Source organism: Sitophilus oryzae, unplaced genomic scaffold, assembly GCF_002938485.1.
Source record: "Sitophilus oryzae breed Bouriz unplaced genomic scaffold, Soryzae_2.0 scaffold_177_pilon_pilon, whole genome shotgun sequence".
Taxonomy (NCBI): domain Eukaryota; kingdom Metazoa; phylum Arthropoda; class Insecta; order Coleoptera; family Curculionidae; genus Sitophilus; species Sitophilus oryzae.
Genome location: NW_022146479.1, coordinates 9106055 through 9129444, shown reverse-complemented (window position 1 = coordinate 9129444; position 23390 = coordinate 9106055). Strand labels below are relative to the sequence as shown.

Here is a 23390-nt window from a genome sequence, read left to right as displayed (position 1 = left end):
TTCCAGACACACAAATCTATTCCCAAAAAAATATTTTTTCTCGAATTATAAACTACACCATTTAAAAATTATTTTACTCAATATAAAAATATTATAACCTTAAGGCCAGCTGGCAGGTACGGGTCAAGTTAATGGAGTCTAGAGCTTGACCTCGCCAAAATTTTTATCGACTGTCATTCCCCAGCCGTCTTCGACGCTGTTTTTTTTTTCGAGGGCACTAAGATTAAAAGAAAGTAGACTATATAGATTTAAGAATCATAAGGAACATAAGAAGTTGGAGGTCACTTAACAATTTATAGATTAATGACAAGAGATGACATTATAAAAAATCTTTGAATTGATATTATAATATTTAATAGTGAGTTCATTCGTTTTGAAAAGAAAATAACTAATTATATTTTCTAAAAGTATAGGTTTAATAAATGCATAGTCATAAAAATCTGTTACCTAAGCAAATGGATGATGCGTTCAGTTCAAACTGTAAAAAAATCGAACTAAATAAAAGTAGGGTGGTGAAAGTGAAAAGGGGAAAAAACTGTCGCGACTGTACACACATGCACCTGTGTGAAATGATCCATGTAACCCCGTGTGTAGACCCCTGCGGTGTCTTTCAAAAACATCCCGACTATCCTTTTGTGTAAACGGGTAAAACCATAATGATGGTTTTTTCCTTGGTGCAGTTGCTTTGTCATCGTTTCAGTTTGCCCATCGGACTATTGTTTAAAGTTTCAGCGGATTTCAGCGAGTTAAGGGCTGCGTAATGATAGTTTCATTATAATTATGTTAGTTACGGTTGGTGACCTTTTTGTGATAATAGATTATTTAGTTCGGCTTTTTGATTTTCTAGTGTCCGTCGCCTAGCAGGTGCCCTTAGACATTATTAGTACAAATCCACACTTCCCTTTTTTGATGGTCGTATACTCGGTAATATCCTCACCACTAATTAAATACATCCCTTTTTTAATTCGTAATTCAACAGACTGTTTCTTAATATATTAATGATGTTCTAACCAAACACATTAGATTTATAAAAATATATAAGGTTATAATTAATTTTCCACTAAAAATCCTGCACAAACAGGGTGTAAAAAATAGCATACCAGGCAAATATCATGAAAACTGTTCCAAATAAAGAACACTACTAAATTAAGAACACTCTCCTTATATCTTCAAATTACTCTATTTTATTAACAAAAAAAGTTTTGCAAGAAACTACCCTTTACTTTAACGTAAGGTTTCTCTTTAGAACTGATTTTTATACCACCCCACTCGTCTTGGTATTAAAATGTATGTAAGAATAGAAAATTTCTTTGACGATGAGTCATCAATATTTTTAATAATAAATAAAATATACCCATTCCTTTTTCTACCTCTTCAAGAGCTGTAACTTCCTTAGGAGTAAGTTCTATTTTTACACTCTGTATAATCATATTTTGTTAACTGTTGTAATTTTGAGACAAAAAAACAAGCCATTTAAGCATAACCGAAAAGCTCCCAGATGAAATCAAAACCACTATAAATTATCAGTTTAAGGTAATTGCAGCCTATCTAAATACAGTGTATTAACGATTTCATTGAAAAATTATTATTCACACTAATTGCGGCCATTCACGGTTATGCAAGCATAAACTATTTCGACGAGAAGTGAAGCCTCGATAAATTAGATTACCTAGTTATTTGTTTTGGTTCAGAACCACCACCGTTTGACGTTAGCAATTTACCATTTAAACGTTCTCGAGATTTCGCGTCTTTTTTTCAACCCAGGTACAATAAAATTAATGTTTGTGCAACGCCGAAGGTTTCACGTTGCATTTTTGCCGGGATATTTGTCTCCGATTACTTTGAAATCAATACTAATCGTTTAAATGTCACACGCTGCGAGATTGGGCTAAACATATGTCAGAATTGGTCAATTTCGTACAATTACCGATGAAAAAAGGGGATTATTATGAAGAAACACGACACTATATTATTAGAAACATATGTTGGCGTATCGAATTTTAATGTTTTAAGACGATTTCAAGCAGTGGGGTCCCCGTATCATAAAATGACACCATTAAAGTAACTATTATTCAAATAAAAAATTAACAAAAGTTCCTTATATCACACAAAATTACACACGCACAAAAAAAAGGACTGGTCTATTTTTGGATTCATCACTTAATAAATCCAGTTCTTTGTTTTTATGTTATCCGACCAAATACGGTAGCAAACTTCTGGGAAACCTCTGTATGCAATGAACCTTTTGGTATGATGTTTTATGCAAAATATATAAAAGCGTAGCATATGTGAGATGTGTATGTAGGAACGACATGCGATATGTAAATGTCTGAAAGATCATTTTAATAAATGAAAATAGGGGGCGCTACGATGCTACGGCGCTGCACGTGTGACCCACCGACCATATCCTTTTTTTTCCTATCCTGATTAAAACAAATATCTGCATATTAGCTTGGACATATGGTCAAACTCGCCAGTGTGAGGACAAAATATTGACCAAACCTCGTTTGAACCTGATATAAGTTATATGCACCTGTACTCTTAGATCGAGAGATTTGCTAGACATATAATTGTCAACGGAATGAAGGAGAACATTCTGGTTTAATCTGAATAATTTTAACAGGGCCCTAATCTACCTTATTCAGTAATATGTAAATGAGGACCTGATATATTTTAACACAGGTGTACAATAAGATGTTTACTAAAAGGGAAGGGTTATATCTACTGTTAAATCGGTGAGAAGTTATCAGACACTACTAAACAAGAACAATTAAAAAATAAACTTCCTATAATTCAGAGAAAAAATAGAGGATTGCTAAGAATTAAGATATTAATGAACTAGAAATAAACCTACAAATATCATCATCCTCGAAACATATACAGTTATTGTCTCTAAAATACCTGGACTAGACATTGAAATGAAAAAAAATAATACCATACAGGCTATCATCTCGAATAAATTATAGCTGAACCGTTAAACCTGATCTTTGGGTAACACAAGTAGCACCTAAGAAATGAGTTCATAAAAAGTAGCGGCGATCATATACGTCTCTGGCGTAGCGAGATGATTTTAAAACGAAGAAATAAGAATATCTGGTTTAAAGCTGTTATTATTTTCTTGTTTTCTGATCGATTATTCGAATAAGCACAATAAAATAAGATTTTTTATATTTAGAATAGAATATAACTAACAGAAGAAAAATTAATAAAATAGTTTATATAAGAAAATATAATTTTATATTTTTATAACCATTTAATTTTGTGTCACTGCTATAAGTGATATTTTTTAACGGTATACACTGATAACCTTTGATGAAATATACTATATAAATATCGAACTTTCAAAAAAGCAACTCATTCAATTATTCGAATAAGTATAATAAAATAAAGTTTTATTTTATATAGAATAGACTATGGACTACTACGGAGAAAAATAAATAAAACAGTCCAAGAAAATTTAATTTTAGCTTTAATATTCATTTAATTTTGTCTGTCACCACTATAAGTGACATTTTTAAGGGCTAGACTGATAATCTTTAGTAAAAAAGGCTCTATCGAGCTTTTCAAAAACGCAACTCACGATGTACCCATATACCATATACGAAATCCTGAAATGCTGAAAATATGTCGGTTGGTGCAAGTCATTCTTTTGATGGAAGACTTCCACAATGGTTTGTGACTTTTCTCTAATTGGATTTGAGCCGTACACTGCTAAATCTCAACGAAATGAATTAATTAAGGGAGACAAAATGAGAAAATTGAATTGAGGCTACATGCAAATGATATATTGCTTTCCTCCGTATTGTATAAGATCCAATTAACTTAAGATTTAACTTGGGCTCTATTTTTTAACAATTATTAAGTTAAATTTACTCTCAAATTTGGTTATGAGATCGTTTCTTAACAAAATAAAAAATTGCCATTTATAGGTTTAGAAATAGAAACATTTTACCAGTAAAAGTGGTCCATAAAGAGAAAATAAAAAATTATACAAAACGTATTTTTTTAAATTTAGGTATAAAGCAGAATAAACTGTAAGCCAATGTAGTTTTTTTTCTTGTATTTCTCTTACAAAAACCACGTAATATTTCTTAAATTACTCTGTACATCTACAGAACGTAAAAGAAGGAATAAAAATTAACCAGTCGACTTCTTGAGCTTTTGTTCGTGCAACACACGTTACTAAATTAACCCAGTAGCATTAGTCTAATAGCCAAGACAGATTTTATTCCTCGATAACCTAAGACAATAAGGACATCGAATTTATCTTTCTTGAAGATGGATTTAAAATTTAAACAGAGTCAGCCTTTTACTAACGGTCGGTACAGAAGAATTAACAGCTAGGGATGTGAGAACATATCGATAATTCAAAATATCGATTCAGAAGTTTTTAAAAAACTACAATATCTAATATCTAATATTAAGTTATTTTTGAAAATAAATATATTTAAAATCTTTCGAGCAAAACTATATAACTGATAAGTATAATATTTCTCTTATTTAATTAAATGTTCAGGTATCGATATTGTGTTTTTGGAAACTACATTCTTAGTAAAAGCACTCGACCAAGAGAAGAGAGAATGTTCTGTGTACGGAGTTTATCTTTATGTTTTGACACCTAGACCATTGCCTTTTATCTCTTACGAAAAACTAATTATAATATTAACTTGTCAATGTTTATCTAATGCCTGGCTTGTATAGAGAACCTATCTATCTATCTATTGAATAAATTTCCGATAATCGATTTTAAAAACCAAACCTCGTTCGCTCGTTGCCTGTTCATATCAGTGCATTTTAGATTTCAACTAATTATTTTTTATTTGTTATTTTATTTAGTCCATAAATGAATTTCCTAATAGACGGTTGTTATACCGCAAGATCCCTCTTTTTGAACTGGAGGGATCCCAAACCCTCTAGTCTGCGTGCTAAGCACTTTTTTTCTGTAACTTTATACGGGCATGACATACATCTACGTGTATTATGCAGGTGTTTTCTCTACAGTGGCAGGTACCTTACACAAAGCGAAGGGTACAGGGTTGAAGATGCTTAAATCTCTGTCCATTTTTATGTCTAGTTTTTTGTGCTCTATGAATATGTCAATGATCCAACCCTAAGTCCTATTTTTAACCCTTAGTTTTTAAATTGTTGTCGGTTAGTATTTTTTATTTTTATATTTAGCTATTAGAGATTTAACTATTACGTCTGTTCTTCGTACTGTCAAAATTAGTGATCTTGCCAAATAACCATTAATGAATTTTTAATCAAGAGTTTAGGTTCCTATTTTTTTTTAAATTTTAATTCGTTTCATTTTGTCTATTTGTTATTTTCATTTTGTAAATATTTTATTTTTTTTTCTTTAATAAATGTATTTTAAACCATTTCATATGGTATATTTTATTTACAGCATACCAAAGAATATTATAGTTGTAGAATTATTTTGACCATACCTATGATCAATACATACTTTAATAGTGTAAGGTATTAAGGAGGCGTTCATAAATTACGTGATGAACGCCTCCTAGGTTTAAAAATATACAGAGAGTTCCATAATCAAGTAATTATACAGAATATAGATTTATTTCTTTTAAAAGTCAACTTTTTTTTATAATTTACGATAAAAATCTGTGATATTTTAATACAAATACTAACTCTACCAATGCGAAAAAAAGCAAATAATTTCCTGCTCGTATCTAGCAAGTTAAAACTTGTGGTATTACGTTTCTTGATATAATCATATAAAAATTCTATCGACAACAAAATGATCGTGACAAATCTGAATAATTTACCAACCAGTCCTGTAATTTTAATAAACAGAACGTTACTACTGTAAACTAACTTTATGATGAATATTATTTCGTTATATTACTCTAATACCAAAATAACATGATTTATAGAATCTCCTATAGAATAATTATTAATATATTAAAATGACAATTAGTTTAAAAAATAACTATTTCTATATACTAATTATACCTAACAAATAAGCTTTTACAAAAAACTCTGTTCACCTCATAACATTAAGAAGAGCAAACTTAAAAAGAACTCTAAAAGAATTTGTTTAAATATAGGTATAGATAAAATATGTAGTATCATCCCATTGTTTAAGGTGTTATTTTTGAATGTATTTCGTACTTTTTATCGGTCGAAAAACCAAAATGAATGAAATAGAATCTTTTAGTTTGTTGTTGGTAAGTTTAGAATGAAATGTATATTTTCTTTTCGTTATCATCTGTTGCTATATTGCACGTGTCTAATACCGAGACTCACGATTTGACAGTAACCAGATTAACAGCGTTGTTTTTTTTTTCACCACGGGCAAGCATATTGCCGATTGATATTTTAAGCCTTGATATCTTATAGAACATGTGCCACACGGACATTCCTATAATCTTAATGGTTTAAAATTAGTATGTCATCGGCTAGATTTCCTTATATACCCATATAACGGTAGTAATTTTAAGGAAAACAAAGCAGTCATAATAAACACTATCAGCATTTTTCAATTTATGCCAGTTCATATTCTTAATGCGTTTTCGCTTCAATTTTCTCACAAAAGCTTAACGGCATTTAAGTGACCTAATTTTTTAAAAACAGTAGATAACGCATTAAAATATTTTATTGATAAGTAAACGCGATTTTATGCGTAGTTTTCAATACGGTTCTGGAGAGAAAGACAACTTAAAATGATTTTAAGTGTTGTTCTTTCAAAGTGGTCCTTATCTCGCAAGAAAACAGCTACTTTTGAAGTTATTAAACCAAAAACGAAAATCATTTCCGTTTATAATAAATTAAACAATAATAACTAATTAACTATTAACAATAATAAATAATTTTTTAGAATATTTTTATAATAATTGTATTTCAAAATCTCTCATGCTAGTCCTGTGCTCCAAAATTACAACAAAAATTTCAAATTACACTTATTATTAATAGATTATAAAAATACCATACGATCGAAAAAAAAAACAGGGTTACAGGAGCCTTTGCAAGAAAAATTAATGATAATTTAAAATAAAAAAAAAATATAATGAAAACAACTTTCGGCCTGACAATTTTTCCCCTTTTTAAGTAAAACATTAAATTTTGAAAACACTTAACACAATTTTTAGAGTAGATACTGAGTAATTAATTTAAAGGAATATTTTATGACAATATGACTTTTTTTTTAAAGTAATATGTGGAAAGTTATAAAATAAATTTTGCGCACTTCAGATTTTTATAACAGTCATATTTTAAGAGATCCCGATATTATTTAATGGGAAATTTTACTGTATCCGACAGATATGAATTTTATTACGAAAGCGAAGATTTTCCGTTAAAAATAACGATTTATTTGAGGCGTACACCCTCGAGCAATAAAAAGTAGGAAGTGATCTGATTAAAAGTTGGAAAATATCTCGTTTTGATCGGAAACCATTTCCCGTTTCCACCTGATAAATCAATTACTTTTTATCCAATTATCCATGGTAGGCCATAAAGCCCTCTCTCTATCTCTAATGTGCGTGCATTTTTATAGTGGCCAGTGGCGAACAGCAGTAGGAAACATAACAGACTTCGGCTCTATCGCTCCACTATTTAGGGTTATAAAAGGTAAATGAAGCATTTCCAAGGGTTATCAAGCCACTCTGGGCACCATTTACATTTTGTAACATTGTAGATGGTCATCTGCGTGTAATTTAAATGAAATATGACTCTTGGATGTCTTTTTTAGGGAGGACTAACCCACTTGCTGCGGACTTTGCGGTCCCGAGTGCTTTTTAAAGCGCTCTCATGTTTAAAAACTCCATATAAATCATATGGCGGTCACGAAGTAGGGCCCACAATTTATTCAGGGTATCGAACAGCGAATTATTCAGACCATCGTTTGGTCATTTGTCTATATTTTTATGCAATTTTTGGACATCAGTTCTGACCGATTAATTTTCAAAGAGGTCTCCCAAACTTTTTACGGAATATATTACATTCCCTTCTATTTCCTTAAAATATAATGGATATACATATGTATATACAGAGTGTAATCTCTTTTTACAAAATATGCAAGCCCTAATTGAGTATACTTTAAACATATTATTGTCAATATACAGAGTGGTTGCAACAAAAATGTAGAATGAGTAAGTAGGTACAAACGAATAGTAAATATAATGTGGTAAGTGCCAAAATCATTATTTCGAGATAAACATTTTTTGTCTTAAAAAAGGCAAATATTTTCGGGACTGGTAGATCTCGATAAAATAAACCTCTTTTCTCTTTACCGTTTTTCAAATAAGTCCAAAATAGTCCGAGATATTTTACTTTGAAAAATTAAAAAAAAAATGATTTTTGGCTTAAATTTTGAGAACCGATCCAGTAGGTTCTCAAAATTTAAAAAAAAAATAATAAAAAAAGAGATAAATTTTTCTGGGTTTTTCTTTCTTGTAAATTGAATCCACTATTTATGTTGCCATATTATCTCCATATTTATGATATTATGTTTTTTTAACTAAAAATTCTTTTTAAAATTTTTAGTTAAATTTTTAATTATTCCATTTTTTTTTTAATTTTCATATTCATTATACAGGGTGGTCCGAACTGTATTCCGGAAACTTCGGCAGTATATTCTGCAGATAAAAATAAGTAAAACAGTTCGTATAAATGTATGTCCTAAAATGCTTAGTTTCGGAGATACAGGGTGTAGAAGTTTCATTTTTATTTCGATTTTTTCAAAATAATCTCTGAAGTAATGTCAATATTTGGATGAAAATTGGTGACTCGGAGTTTTTTAACGTGAGAAATTTAATTTTGATGTCAATAAGACTCCTACTAGTAGAGGGCGTCACCTACGTGTGTTTAAACTGTTTTGAAGCGTAATAACTTTTTGTCCGTACCTGGAAAATATATTATTCAACATTTTTTTAGAAAATGTTTAAATTTTCAGTTAAAAAACATAATATCTTGATAATATCGTCGGCTTTATGACGAAAAGGCGTATCTCGATTTTTGCTACTTTTCAGGAGAGCAATTTAAAGAAAATCGCTTACTTTATTTTGCCAATAAATGTAAAGTCTTTAATTTCTTAATAGTGTTTTTGTATTAACACTTAAACGGAGACATTGAGGAAACGTTCTGAAGATAAATTGAGCGTAAATTCTAATAAATAATTTATTTTTAGTTGTTTAATTGAGATAGGCCTTTTTGTTATAATAACAATAAATGTATTTCTGAACGAATAGTATACATACGCCCATGTAAAATAAATTTAAAAATGATGGTAAAGTGTTCTTAATAAGGAAAAAAATAATACAGTATTCACATTATGGAATACATACAAGAACATACAATACATACATACAAGAAAAAATCTGAAAATCACCAAAAAATCAGAAACAAATATTTTTAAATACTTTTATTCGCGTTGGATTAGATCAACTGAAAACAAAGACAATTTTCATTCCAGAAGCAAAGATAGTAATCAATTAAAATACTCTTATCTAGCTTATTTTAATAATATTGTTTTTTATACAAAAATACATTTTTTAACTAATATATTTTTAGTTAATTGAGGGCATTAATACAGGGCATTTAAACACACGGTCCATATAATAAAAACGAAACTAAACAAAAACAAAACATGTTTCTTCATTCGTGCCTTTTTGATAGAAATAACTGTGGAGTAACAGTTTCTGTTTTCCCTGTTCAATGATAACAAATTCGACTTCCATTCTACGTGTTTATGCTGGATGATGATAGGCACAATAAATAAAATATTCCAAAAATTCCCAAGGGCCTGACAATGATAATGAGATGAAAATTATTGTATTTTTCACGCAAGTTGTTGGTTCGCTAAAATGTTCTTAAGCAAATTATGATTTTGGGAAATTTTCCATTAGTTCAATTTTCGTTTCGTTGTTTTACTTTCGATCAAATTTCCTTCGTCCATTTATTCTCGGACAATATTTTGCCTACCCGATACTGCTATGTGCAGAGTCTAGCTCATTCTAACAATGTATTTTGGCAAAAAACAGACTCAAAATCACACTGTAAAAGAGAGCTGCTGCCACGATAGAAGTATTATTTTGTCCCAAGCAACCATCAGAAAATAATTAGGTAGAATGGTGTGACTTTCTCTCGCATGCATTTTCATAACTTAAAACAAAAGGACCTATCTGAAATTCCATCTGTCTTGTAGTATAACAATTGGTATAACAACTGATATAACAAAGAGCCCTCTCTCAACATACGTCTCTTCGTCATAACGAAGAATTGTAGAATTTGAGATGGGACAAATTTATAAACGAATATAAAATGAAAAAGGTACAATATTGAGATGCGCAAATTCGCTATATTAAAATATGACCCATTGGGCATGTCATGACGTTGATATCTCAAAATCGCCAAAAATCGAGATACGCCTTTTCGTCATAAAGCCGACGATATGGCAACATTGACAGTAGAATAAATTTACAGAAGGAAAGAAAAAATCCAGTGGTTTTAAAAATTTAAGGAAAAAATATTATTATCAATTTTCAAAATAAAATAACTGAGATATTTTGGACTTATTTAACTTCTGAAAATATATGGCACGAAATGCCCTGTAAATTTTTTAAGTGGAATTCTATATATTTTTCACTCACTGGATTTGACATAAAATTCCCTTTCCAAAAACAGCGGGAATGAGTAAAAACTGAAGTAAAACTTATAGACCAAAAAATAACAAAAAAAAAACGATACTGAGAAATATAAAAATAAAATAATACACTGGCTAGAATTTTTGGAAATCAATTTATTAAACAAACTAAGTATTTTGTGTGGTTTTATCAGACTTAAACCGTTTAAATAGATGCGTGCAGGCTTTTATCAACAGCACGCAAGTATTATCAAGTTTAAACGCCACTACTAACTGAAATGGGCTATTGAGACCGTTGTTGTTCGAAAAAAAGGCCGTAAGAAATAAGGCGCAATGAAATTTAAAACCGAAGATTAAAGCTTAACGGACAAATAGTCACGATCGAAATTACGACTTCTTGAACCGCGCCGGTACTTACTTCGCGCAGCTTTATATCAGTCCTGAACAATACAAGTGGTGATAATAAATACGAGATTGACACTAAATACTTAACATTTCGACGAATCGGTTTTCATTTTAAACGAGAAAACCCCGAGAATTATGTCAGTAATTACAACGGCAGATTAAAAAAAAGAATACAGAAGTGTTATTATAATTTTTTTAGAACCAATGAGATGTCTAGTGCATTTTATACTGGATTTTTCATAACAAATGAACTAAAAAAGTCACAGCGGCAATTCATTTTTTTTTTAAATTCTCCCGTATCTTCAGAAGAACTTTAGAAGTAAGACCAAAGATAGCATCATTACTTATTTAAAAGTTTGATTTCGACCGCTAGAAAGTAAAAAATGTAACAAAAAATTATTTTTAATTATTGTTACCGATTACCGACTCCCGAAAGTACCGAAAGAACTGGGAATTAATAATTTCGAGTTTTTTTTGATGTCTTAAAAGAATCGGGATTTCCCGGTTCTGAACTCTAGTCTTTACAGAAGGTGTACTTTGAAATAAAAAAAAATTAAAAGAAATAAAATTGACAGAATATGCAAAATGATTATGATTCCATGGTACGTGGTAGAGAGAAGTTAAAATATTATTATTAAATAAATAGATAAAAATGATAAGTAGGCTATTAAGAATTAGATATAGGGCTAATAGAATTGATTAATACCGTGATTAAAATTAATCTGCCATAAAAATTCAAAAGCCTTACAAGGAGCGCGTTTTGCGTCTTGGCAAAGTTGGGCGATATTTCAGTCGCTAGAGAAATTAGAAATATCAGAGAACTAAATGATAATAAAGGGAGGAAAACTGTCACATTATCGAGCACAGGAAGAAAAAATGCCGTAAATAGGAGAGCATCGGGTCCTGGCCCGAAATTTATGTCGTAATTAATGCTTCCTTCCCGAAGATATTACTCTGGAGGACGATATATTCCTGTATCGGTGGCGTATTATTTATAGGGCAATATAACGTCCAGGCAGCGGACGAAATCGTAGAAACAAAGAAGTCGGGAGGAGAAACAGCAATAGTAATCAATGGTCTGGCTGTTGTTGCTTAAATCAACTGCTGCATTATGAAACGAACTGCTCGCTGGGGGCATTTATGGCCTATCATCTCACATGTGTCCGAGGTAAAAGTGACCCGGCCCTATATACGTCGATATAATAAAGCAATCTCCGAAAATTTCAGTCGTCGCTCTTGCCGTCGCAATAAACATAACCATAATTCAGTTCCTCGCTTGGCATTTACTTCGCCAGATAAAAACCACCAAATAAAATAAATTCCCTTTCCGTTTTATCTTCCGCACTCATATTTTCTCATGCGTCTTATCCAATTTTTCGAAAAATATTACCTCATACAGGGTTGCAATTTCAAAACTAGCTACCAGGAAGATCTCAACTGATGTTCTAGGATTGGACGGTACTTGAGACTTCATACTTAGCTACTTTATTATTAAAAAATTATAAAATTGGATCTATTAGTACAAAATATATTAAACTCTAGAAGACATAACAAATTTTAAGGTCTATTTTTAGTCTAAGAAATAGCTACTCTTTGAATTTTCCCCCTGTATGCTACAGGGCTCTTACTATAAAATTGTCACTTGGTTTTTACTTGCTTAGATAAAAACTCCAAATATTAGAGTTGAGAGGTTGGAACCTTTGGTGTTACACAGTAAAATAAAACATTAAATCACCACAATACACCAAAACACTTTAACTTTTACACTGGACGCGCGTTTCGCTAACCATGCTAGTTTTAATCATCTGATGATAATGCTAACATGGTTAGCGAAACGCGCGGTCAGTGTAAAAGTAAGTATGTAAAGTGTTTTAGTGTATTGTGGTGATTTAGTGTTTTATTATGGTAAAAAACCCAAACAAAATTATATTTTTCACGAAATATTGAAAATTATTATAACATGTATGTTTTCTATAAAAAAGAGTTTACATTTAATAATTATTGTCATTTAAAAAGTAAACTGTTCGTAGCTTTATAAAATAGAGGTGTAATAATAAAATTAAATTTGATTTTATCTTCACCAGTCCTATTTGTCAACATAGGCATTCACCACCCTATACTGTTAATTTTTATAATTTATCTTCGAATATAATGCCCTGTGAATTGGGTAATATACAATATACTGTAAATACCTCTGATATATTTTTCTTTTCAAAGCCATTATTCCTCGTAAACCTGATTAAATTATAATATATAAATTGAGAACTCTCTTCATTTGCTTGTATTTATTACGTTCCTTTTTTATCCGAAGCAGATGCACGGGACTAACAAATATAAGCTCCTGATACGAGAGACAGGTCTCCCTAGGGAGGACAATTCCCTGTTGTAAAACATAATCTTCAGAAAATCCTCTTCGCCACACTTTTTTAACTTACCGTTAGTAAAATTATATTATACCTTTCGCATATAGGTAAGTACTGATAAAGCCCTACTATATACAGCTTTTTAATTTATGTTCCAGCATATACAGGGTAAGTCTTAAATAAGTGCATTTTTAGGGGAACACATTTTAAAAATTAGTATTTTTTGGAATAATTGTATTTAGTTTTCATTTAAAGAACATATAATTAGGTAGTAGATTAAATTTTGAGAAACAAAAACCCAAAAAAAATCCATTGGTTGTGTAACTCAAGACCACTATTATGAACTTATTTGAAAAACGGTAAAGGGAATCTTATACCATCTCAGAAAATATGTGCAGTTATCTAAGACTCACCCTGTATATACAGGGTCCTGTTATATATGGAAACGGTCGATTATTAGGTAAAATATAGGAGGTACCACAAAAAGTTAAATATAAAAATTATAGGGTTTATAAATATCTATTGGCGGGTAACAAATTTAAGTATACAGGGTCGGTCATAAAGTCGTTGCGCATCAAAGTTTCATTTTCTTTAAATGGAACCCCCTGTATATTATTGCATATTTCTGTTCTTTAGGTAGCATGCAGTATTTTAAATACTCTAGTTGTTAATGTGTTATAGAAAGTTGTGTTTTCTTTAACTATTAGGCATACACTTCTATTATAAATTAATAATTTTATTTAATATAATAGGTGTTATTGTTATAATAAATAATAGATTTGTGTATGGCACTTGTTGAAACAATACTTTGCGATATATTTTTGCAGTTTAGGTAGTGTGCAGTATTTTATTTATTTCAAAAACTAAAGTTCTAGAGAATATTTTTTCTAACAGAATAATTTGATATTGATAACAAGAACAATGTAAATGAAGTTATTCAGAAAATAGAAAATGCGTATCATATGCTAATCAATTATGAATAAACATACTTATGCATGACCACTTGTTTTAAGAGCTACAAGAGTATCACTTGTTGTAATGATATTATGTACACAAAAATTGAAATAAATTACTTAGGTTAGGTAGAAAGCAGTATCTAAATACTCTAGTTGTTAATATGTTAGGTCGGAAACGGTTGGTTTGAAGTACATTGTGTGTATTTCGATTTTTGCTTGGAATTGAAGGAAGAATTGAAATATGTAATAATATACAGGGGGTTCTAATTAAAAAATGAAACTTTGATGTGCCACGACTTTATGAACGACCCTGTATTGTTAAATTTATTACTCGCTAATAGATATTTAAAAATCCTATAAGTTTTGTTTTTAACTTTTTGCGGTACCTCCTATATTTTACCTAATAATCGATCGTTCCATAAATACAAGCGACCCTGTTTATTTTTTATTTCCTTTCTACGGACATCCTAAATGATCTGACAACTGTAGTTTAGTTATTGTAAAGTATCCTTAAAACCTTATTTACTCTTAATTTAAATCATTATATAACTACATTTTTAATAATTATTAAAATAAAAAGTGACATAAATCTTGTCAAAAATTGACACTACTTATAGGAATAATAAAAAAAGATAGAAAGTTTCCAGAAAAACAAAAGCCAACTGTCAGTAAACACCATTAAAAATAAAAAAGAGTACAGGCCAAGGAAATGACGTTTATGGTTTGACCTCACTAAAGTTATCATAGATTGTCATTCCCCAGCAGTCTTTCGCGCCATTTTTTTTTCGATCGTTATTTTTTTTTCGTTGATCGTTATTTCGAAATTTAAGATATAATATCTAGAGAACATTAAAAAAAGATTAAAAAATAAGACTGTAAGATTTATTTAACATGATATTTTTTGAATGAGTAAGCATCATCATGAGAAATCTAAATGCTGGAGTTTACGCAAACCCTTTACGAAGAAAATCACTCATGATCACGCCATTTTTTTTCGATCGTATGAAATTTAAGGTATAATATCTAGCGAACATTAAAAAAAGATTAAAAAGTAGGACTGTAAGGTTTATTTAACATGATATTTTTTGAATGAGTAAACATTATCATGAGAAATCTAAATACTGGAGTTTACGCAAACCCTTTACGAAGAAAATCACTCTGTATATATCGGGACACGGCTTAATAACTGGTTTAAAATTTTTCTTTGGGGATAAATAACCAGGCGTTCACCCCTGTCTGTGTAATTAGGGGCAGCCAGGAAGTCATATTTTCTTTTTTATGGATCAATTGTGCTACATAGTCGAAATTAATAGGACTGTCATTGGGGTTTTCGTTAATTCGCACCGCATACTATTATTAAAAGAATATTACACTAATTCGATCATTTGTCATTTTCGAAATTCGTTATAATTGGCTTTTTAGCGCAGCTTGTTTTCCTAAAGTATCACTGGTTTGATTAATTGGCTATAATTTATTATTCTACTCGATTGTTTTGTGAGTTTGATTTCATTTCAACCACAAACACCAGAAACTAATTACCATAGAATAGTATTGTGGTCAGAAGAAGCTAGAAATGAATAGAAAGTAACTCAGATTCCCGATTGAGAAAGAGAAACTTTTGTCTACCGTTTCTAGATGATCTTGTCAGTAGAAGCGATGGATCCATTAGCACTGCTGGATATAAAAAACCCACACATACGGGACAATATTTAAATTCTTCAGTCGAACCATTCTGAAGCAACCAAAAGACGTATAGTTAAAGCATTATGTCATGGAGTCACTATATGCAGTGATCAGGAATCTCGTGAGTCGTATATTGCAGAGACAAAACGTCGTCTACATAAAAAAAAACATACGCAACGAGGTGAAACAATAAAGTCGGATATTGCAGATCATGTGTGGTCCAAGCACCACAACATAAAATGGTCGGAAGCCCGGGCTGTCCACAAAGAACCCCATGGGAAAAAGCGCAAATTTACAGAGGCCGTATTCATATCTAGCTATAATAAAAATTTTAACAATCCAAGTATGGAAATTTCAACAATATGGCAACCACTGATAAAACGCATCATATTTCCAGAAATATTATTCACCTTTGTACAATTTTTTCTTTCTCTAACCACAAGAATCAGACCACTTATTTAAGAGATGCTTTTTGAAAAAGATAAACAAAAGTATTTGTCTGAAAAACCACTTCCGCTGTTTAAAAAATAATTAATATTTATTATTCAGATATAAATAATATAAAAGAGATACTAATTTTTTTAATTAGCAACAAAATTCCATTTGTTGTACGCGGCACTGCATAGTATGAAAGTTTTCTGTAAAATCAATAACCCAGGAAGTTTCTATCTGATAGAAGTCGTCTTTTTTGGAAACAAAGCAACTCTAAACTTTAAGTAAATTATTTTCTACGATAACAAGAACTTTTAAAACATATGGGAAATAAGTTAGCGTAATTTACTGTTCTTAAAATATAAATGAAAATTATTTGAGGGAAATAACATTCTAGGAAATATCGTTTTCTTTAAAATCAAGAGAGAAGTAGTGTTGAAGAGCTACAGTCACAATAATAGGTATTTTCTACGTAATAAATATTATGTTACATGGGACTATGTCATACGAAATGCGTCATATTTTATATAAAAAAATGTGTAAATATATTTAAGAATATTTAGTATGGATAGAGTAAGAATAATTTATTTAGTTGGTAGAATTTTATACAAAAATTTAATTTCTGATATATATATAACCTTAATAAAACTATCAATCTCGTGTTTTAATATGCACATGTCGTAGCATTAGAAAGTTTTCTAAAAGTATCTTTTCAATGGCAAAAAATATAAGGCTGTCTATATGTTAGTGAGTCCATAGTGGCCGGACATGCCGACAGTATGACTCATTGGACAAAGGGTAGCTATAGTTTTAAACGTGTTCTGGAGTTGACCTCTCAAATCGCCAAATCATTACAGGCTATTATTGAGAAGTTCGTCAAAGTTAATTGCGTTTAGAGACACCCGATTAGGAAATATTATTTTGTAAATATACCCAATAGTAAATACAAGTACATATATCAATAAAATCAACAAAATAAAATAACCAGAAAATAAGGTACCTACATACAATAAACTTCGTATAAAAATTAGATTAAAGGCATATATATAATAGAAGAAGACTGGCTATTACAAAATACCCAATTAATTTCTGGTTTATTATAGATAAAAGATATTATAGATATATACTATAAGGTTATTCGATATATACCGCCCTTACTCTATATAATATGTTATTCATGTAAGACCTCTCTGGCCATAGGGAAAGTACTTTTTACTACTTTTTCTATGGCCCTGATATATTCATATTAGTATTTTAAAAATAAAGTTAAAAAAAATAAAAGACAGATAATATTTGATGTGCAAAATTTCCAAAATATGTCAGTTCCGAACATAAACTCAGATCATAAAAATAGGTTCGAACTACTTACAATTTAATAATATCCTATAAAGATGCCTGGCATTGCCTGCTGATTAATCATGAGATTCAGTTCGATATCTTCTCCATTTCTTGTTAAAATTGTCCAGTTTTGAACCTGTAAAAGAGGAAACAAATGTTCAAAGACTTTTAGATAACCCTTTTGGTACTAAATTTTCTCCAATAAAAAGAAGTTTTATTTAACTTTTACGTCGATTTCAATAAATCAGAGCAAACCAATTAAAAGTAGCCCTGGCATATGTCTATCGCGAGAAAAAATAAATGAGACAAGACTTGCCGGACTGAAGGTTTTTAAACCAAAAAAAAAGACAGCTTAAAGGGTATTTACCATACGTAAATATGCATCAGCTGGCAAGGCGCAAAATGATGAATATCTTTAGGTGCACACACATCGGTTGACGTGCTATTGTTAACAAACTGTTAATACTGTTAATGGTCGATGACAGTGTGTTTGCACACGGTGGTTATTAATGATAGGGCAGTTCCTTATAATTGCACCATCTCTCGCACATTGTCAGATGTGCCACCTTAATCGTATTCAAAATCTCGTGGGCTCGAAAAACGGGACTTTTTAGCTCGGAGGGCCGGCAAAAATGACCGGTTCGGCCCTTATTCCATTGTCACCGTCACAATATAGCCGTCACCGTTCACTTAAGCTCACCTCTCTGACATCTAATCATTTTATTTGAATGATTCGCCCAGTCAAAGTTTAAGTACGTTAATTAATAACAGCCCTGTGGCATGGGAATTTTTATGAGGTAAATTGGGCGTTAAGCCTGGTCACAATACCGATGCGTTTAAGAGCTAACATATATTATTTTGATTCGGTATCTATTATGGCAGAAGAAAAATTAATATGAATTTATCACCCTATATTAAATAATCCATGGAAACTAGACATGCTTATTAATAACTAACCTCAAAACGTTACTGAGAAGGAATTTTACAAAAAAAAACAAACAATACGAGCATTTTCTAAATAAGAGGCACAACTAGGGGGACACTTTATAATTTCTATTATTTCTAAATATAAAAATATGTAGAAAGAACAAAAATTATAGTAGAGCAAGTCAAAATATGTTCAATCCATTTCTTTAAACTCGCAACTATTGACAAAATTTGCAGCTGTTAAACGTTGTAAATATTTTATCTGGATCAATATATACTTATACATTGACGTGCAGGGTAAATCCACTGTTCAGAAATAGCTTTTTATCAAAAAGTTTGCTATTTGATATATTAATTTATTTATTTTCTCCATTAATTCGGTCAATATTGTAGAAATATCAAAAATATTTTAATATATCGGGCGATTCATAATTATCAAGCTACTTATTTCATTGAGAAAAAGGTACTTAATTTAATTTATTTATTATTTTATTAATAGCTAGCTAACCTTATTAGTCGGTAATCCATGTTATTAATTAAAAAAGCCATATAAATAATAATATAATAAAATCAAACACAGATACACACCAAAACACTCAATAAAATAAGGCTGTACAGGCTGTTGATACAAGCCGCTATATCAACGAAAAACAATTCATTCTGGTATGTTTTCAGATGTATCTGCGAACGAAATTTACAAAAAAAAAACATTAACAGTATTTGGTGACATTTTCCCTTTTTTTTAGCAAAATATACTGGCAATAGTGGTGATAAATTTTTTATTAAAATATTTAAAAAAATAAGTATTTTATTCAGAGACCAAATAGGCATGCTTAAATTAATAGTTAACTACCTACCTAAAGAGTACGTAATCCACGTCGTACTATATTTTCAAATATCAGTATCGATCGACATGGAAATGAAAAATGGATAAACTGGAGAAAAAAAAGTCTGAAGAAAAATTATTGAATAATATTGCAAATGGCAAAATCGGATCCCCTTGATTTAGACAAATAACCAGGCATGCATTAGGGCTCGTCTGCATATAAATGGATGGCTGACTTTTTGGCCAAGACAAATGGTATTATCGGCGAATTAGGTAGATGGTGGCGACCCGTTTTTCCAGATATTCTGACCGGAAAAGTAAATAAACGTTGGAAAATCTAACAAACCAAGATTAATGGTCCAAGCTAGTAGCTTGGAAAAATGTCTGTGCAGTTTCATAGAGCCGTGGCAGCGAGCGTTACCGCTCCATTGTGCATCAGATACACAGGGATGAACATGCATTATGTGAAATTGTACATAAAAAAGTCATTTGCGGGAAATTGTAGCAGTCAATATGATGACGTTTATTGATGGCGGGGCCATTTTTATTTTGCTAGGGGCTAGGCCATGAATTGTATCGATAGTAGCTGTTTATACTGTTTTTTTTATAAAATTAAACAAAACTTACAGGGACTATAAGATAATATTTTTTAAAAAGTATTTGTTAGAAAATAAGAATTATTTTTAATTTGCCTTTATACCCAGGCTATTAATATAAAAACTAGTGAGTTTTACATAAGTACAAATATTTTCAGGGCTGGTAGATCTTTTTGAGGCGAAAAAAAATATTTTTCCTTAAATTTTGAAAACCACAGGATTCTTTTCTGTATTTTAGTTGCTCTAAATTTAATCTACTAGCTATGCTGTCAATGGTGTCATATTATGAATATGCTATTATGAAAATTAAAAAAGCTTTTAAAAAGAAATTTTGAAAAACTGTGCTGAAACATATTTTTGCAAAAAGCCCAATGGGATCGAAATATACCACCACTAAAAATATGTGCACTTTTTTAAGACTCGCCTTGTATATAACTATATATATATATCAAAAGTATTTCAGCTCTCATTGACAGACATATCTGTTTAACCGTTGTCATCTTCAAAGACTTTTAAGAAGTATTTTTTTTTACGTATTTTGTAGAAAATAGAGCAAGGACTTGAGAAAATGGTATTGCAGAATCTAAGTAAACAGTACAAACAGTGGTGTTTTATGAGGTATTAAGTGTTAATATAAAGTCAACGATCAAGACTGAATATCTTTTAAATCAGTAAAGTTGTAATGACCGAAAATTAATGCGTATATAACGAATAAAGCCTTATTTTAATGAGCGGGTTGTTACAAGACGCCATCAAAAGGGGAGCAAAAGCGAATAATTCCAGTTTTACAACTTTCTGAAGAAGGTTTATATCTACTTATAATGTTCTGTATTAGACTTTAAAATGCTCATTTTACTACATTATTTTATAAACATTGCCCCGCGGCTGTTAAACGCAAACTTGGAAAACGCCATATATTTTTATGGTTATTGAACGGCGGATCCAATTTTTGGGGCTATTTAAAACCGTTCGGGCTAGTCCAGGAGGAGAATATGCAGAGTGACATTTATTACTCCGGCAAAATCACTGCGTTTTATGTACGCTACCCGATCGTCATTTTTATATCTAAATTTCTTTAAGTATATACCTTCACATGCATTCAATAGGACCTCTGCTTATCCCTACCACTCGTAAAAATCCTAACTCGTTTATTTTTATACGGTTTCGCTTGCTATTAAAATCTTTATGTCCTATAAATATTTTACAAATACTTAAAAATTTGCTCTAAAAGATTTATTTTTCTCCATTGTTGTCCTATCTTCCTAGCTACGTATCATACACAGGGTGTACAACAGGTATACAACAACAAAGGCTCCTATAATAAATAACTTATAGATTTCGATCTATATTTTATAGAAAAATCTAAAAACGAGGAGAAAGAAGTAATAAAATTGGGCTTGTATATAAAGAGTGAGTATTAATTAAAAAAAAAGTGCTGGTAGATCTCAATAAACGTATTTTCTATTTTTCTAACGCATTTTTTCAAATAAATCCAAAATAGCACAGTAATTTTACCTAGAAAATTAAAAAAATATGTTTTTTAAATTTTGACAACCACTGGATTTTTCCATTTTCGTTCCTCTAAATTTAATCTACAACCTATGTTGCCATATTTTCAATATATTATGTTCATTTAACTGAAAATTTAAAAATTATTTTGAAATATTTCTTACAAAAAGAAAATATTTATAAGCATGTTCCTGGGATACCACCCCAAATATATCCATTTATTGATTAAGTTTTATTATAATTATAAGGCAAAATAAAAAAGTCGGGAGTTCCGTGCGTCGAATAATAGAAAAAAAAAGACACGAATCAATAACAAAATATATGTAATGATTACTTAACTGCGGTATTAAATACGCGTGACGTATAAGCAAAGACCACTAATTATTACGACGTCAGTTGTGGGATAATGGTCTTGTTAAAAGGTTTTTTTGTACAATTGGGGGTGTCAACGTCAAACAATACCTCTGCGGTATATAGGGTTGACGAGGAAAAAATTACAATTAACCGGTATATGTAATCCCGTTAATTACATGAGTCGGGCAATTGTAAATCGACTTGCAGCTAATATAGCTGTACAACAATCGAGCTCTAGTTCAATTTATTGCTTTTAGCGGAATTACGAGCAGATAACAATGCTTTATGCGCCTCGGCGATTATTACTTCGTTACGCAAAGTCCAAATTTGTCTAGGTTGTTATCTTGAAGTTGTTATAAGTAGAATTTCTATACGTCCGGATGTTTAAAGTATCCGGGATGGTCCAGCTGGAATTTTTAAAAATATCCCGGAAATCTGTAAAAACAACTTAACTTTGATGAACATTTTACTCGTTACGATGTCATCGACGTCCCCTGCTATAATATTTTCCTGCCTCAGCCACTGAAGGTATTTGTTATATTCCTTTTGGTAACGAAGAGCACACGGGAAAACGATAAACATCCATTTTTTGCCAATTTGGTTTTAATACATAATATTTTCCGTCGTATTGTAATTACGACAAAGATATTTAAACTCAGAGTTTAAATATCTTTGATTATACCAAACCTTATCGATTTTTTTTAACTTTTACTTTTTAACCCAAAGGTGAAAGCAAAGACAAAAGAGACCGTGATAAAATTTTTAATGATGTCCTTACAAAAACGAAAGTTTCTAATGCTAGGCCATGGCAAGGATTTTTTTTTCTGTCTCTTCTCATTTCCAAGCTTGAATGTCCTTCACAATTTTGGATGTTTATCTTAAAGAGAGGTAAAAAAGTTGAAACAGGTAAAGAAGTTACAGCTTTGTTTGTAAAGGCATAGAGTTCCATATAATTATGTATATATTTTTTACTAGAGTATTAAATTAAAATATACACAAATTTATAAATTATACAGGGTAAAACTTCAATAAGTGCAAATATTATTAGGGGTAGTATATTTCCAGAAAACACGTCTATGAGTTTTTTTCGCGAAAAAAAAATTGAAAATTTGGATTTTTTTTTTGGTTTTTAATTAAAAGCACAATTTCTTGATAATATGGCAATATTAACTTTTCACCTCAAAATACGTGTAGATATATATATACGTGTAGATATATATACTAATACAAATATTATATATATTATATATAGATATATATATACGTGTAGATATATATACTAATACAAATAGTGTGTAATTAAAAAAATATATCTACACTTTTTTCTTGATTAGGTAAATTTATATATGCCTAATATAAGGAGCCAATAAAAAGTTAAAATAATATATAATTGATTAT

General features: G+C 30.4%; 1 long non-coding RNA gene across 1 annotated transcript in view; it reads right to left on the bottom strand.

The window, feature by feature from the left end:
* Positions 1-23390, bottom strand: part of LOC115882431 — a 65356-nt gene that overhangs the window by 19029 nt on the left and 22937 nt on the right. The window contains exon 3 of the long non-coding RNA XR_004050192.1: positions 17812-17916. This is a non-coding gene — a long non-coding RNA (uncharacterized LOC115882431). The remainder of the gene's footprint in view (positions 1-17811; positions 17917-23390) is intronic.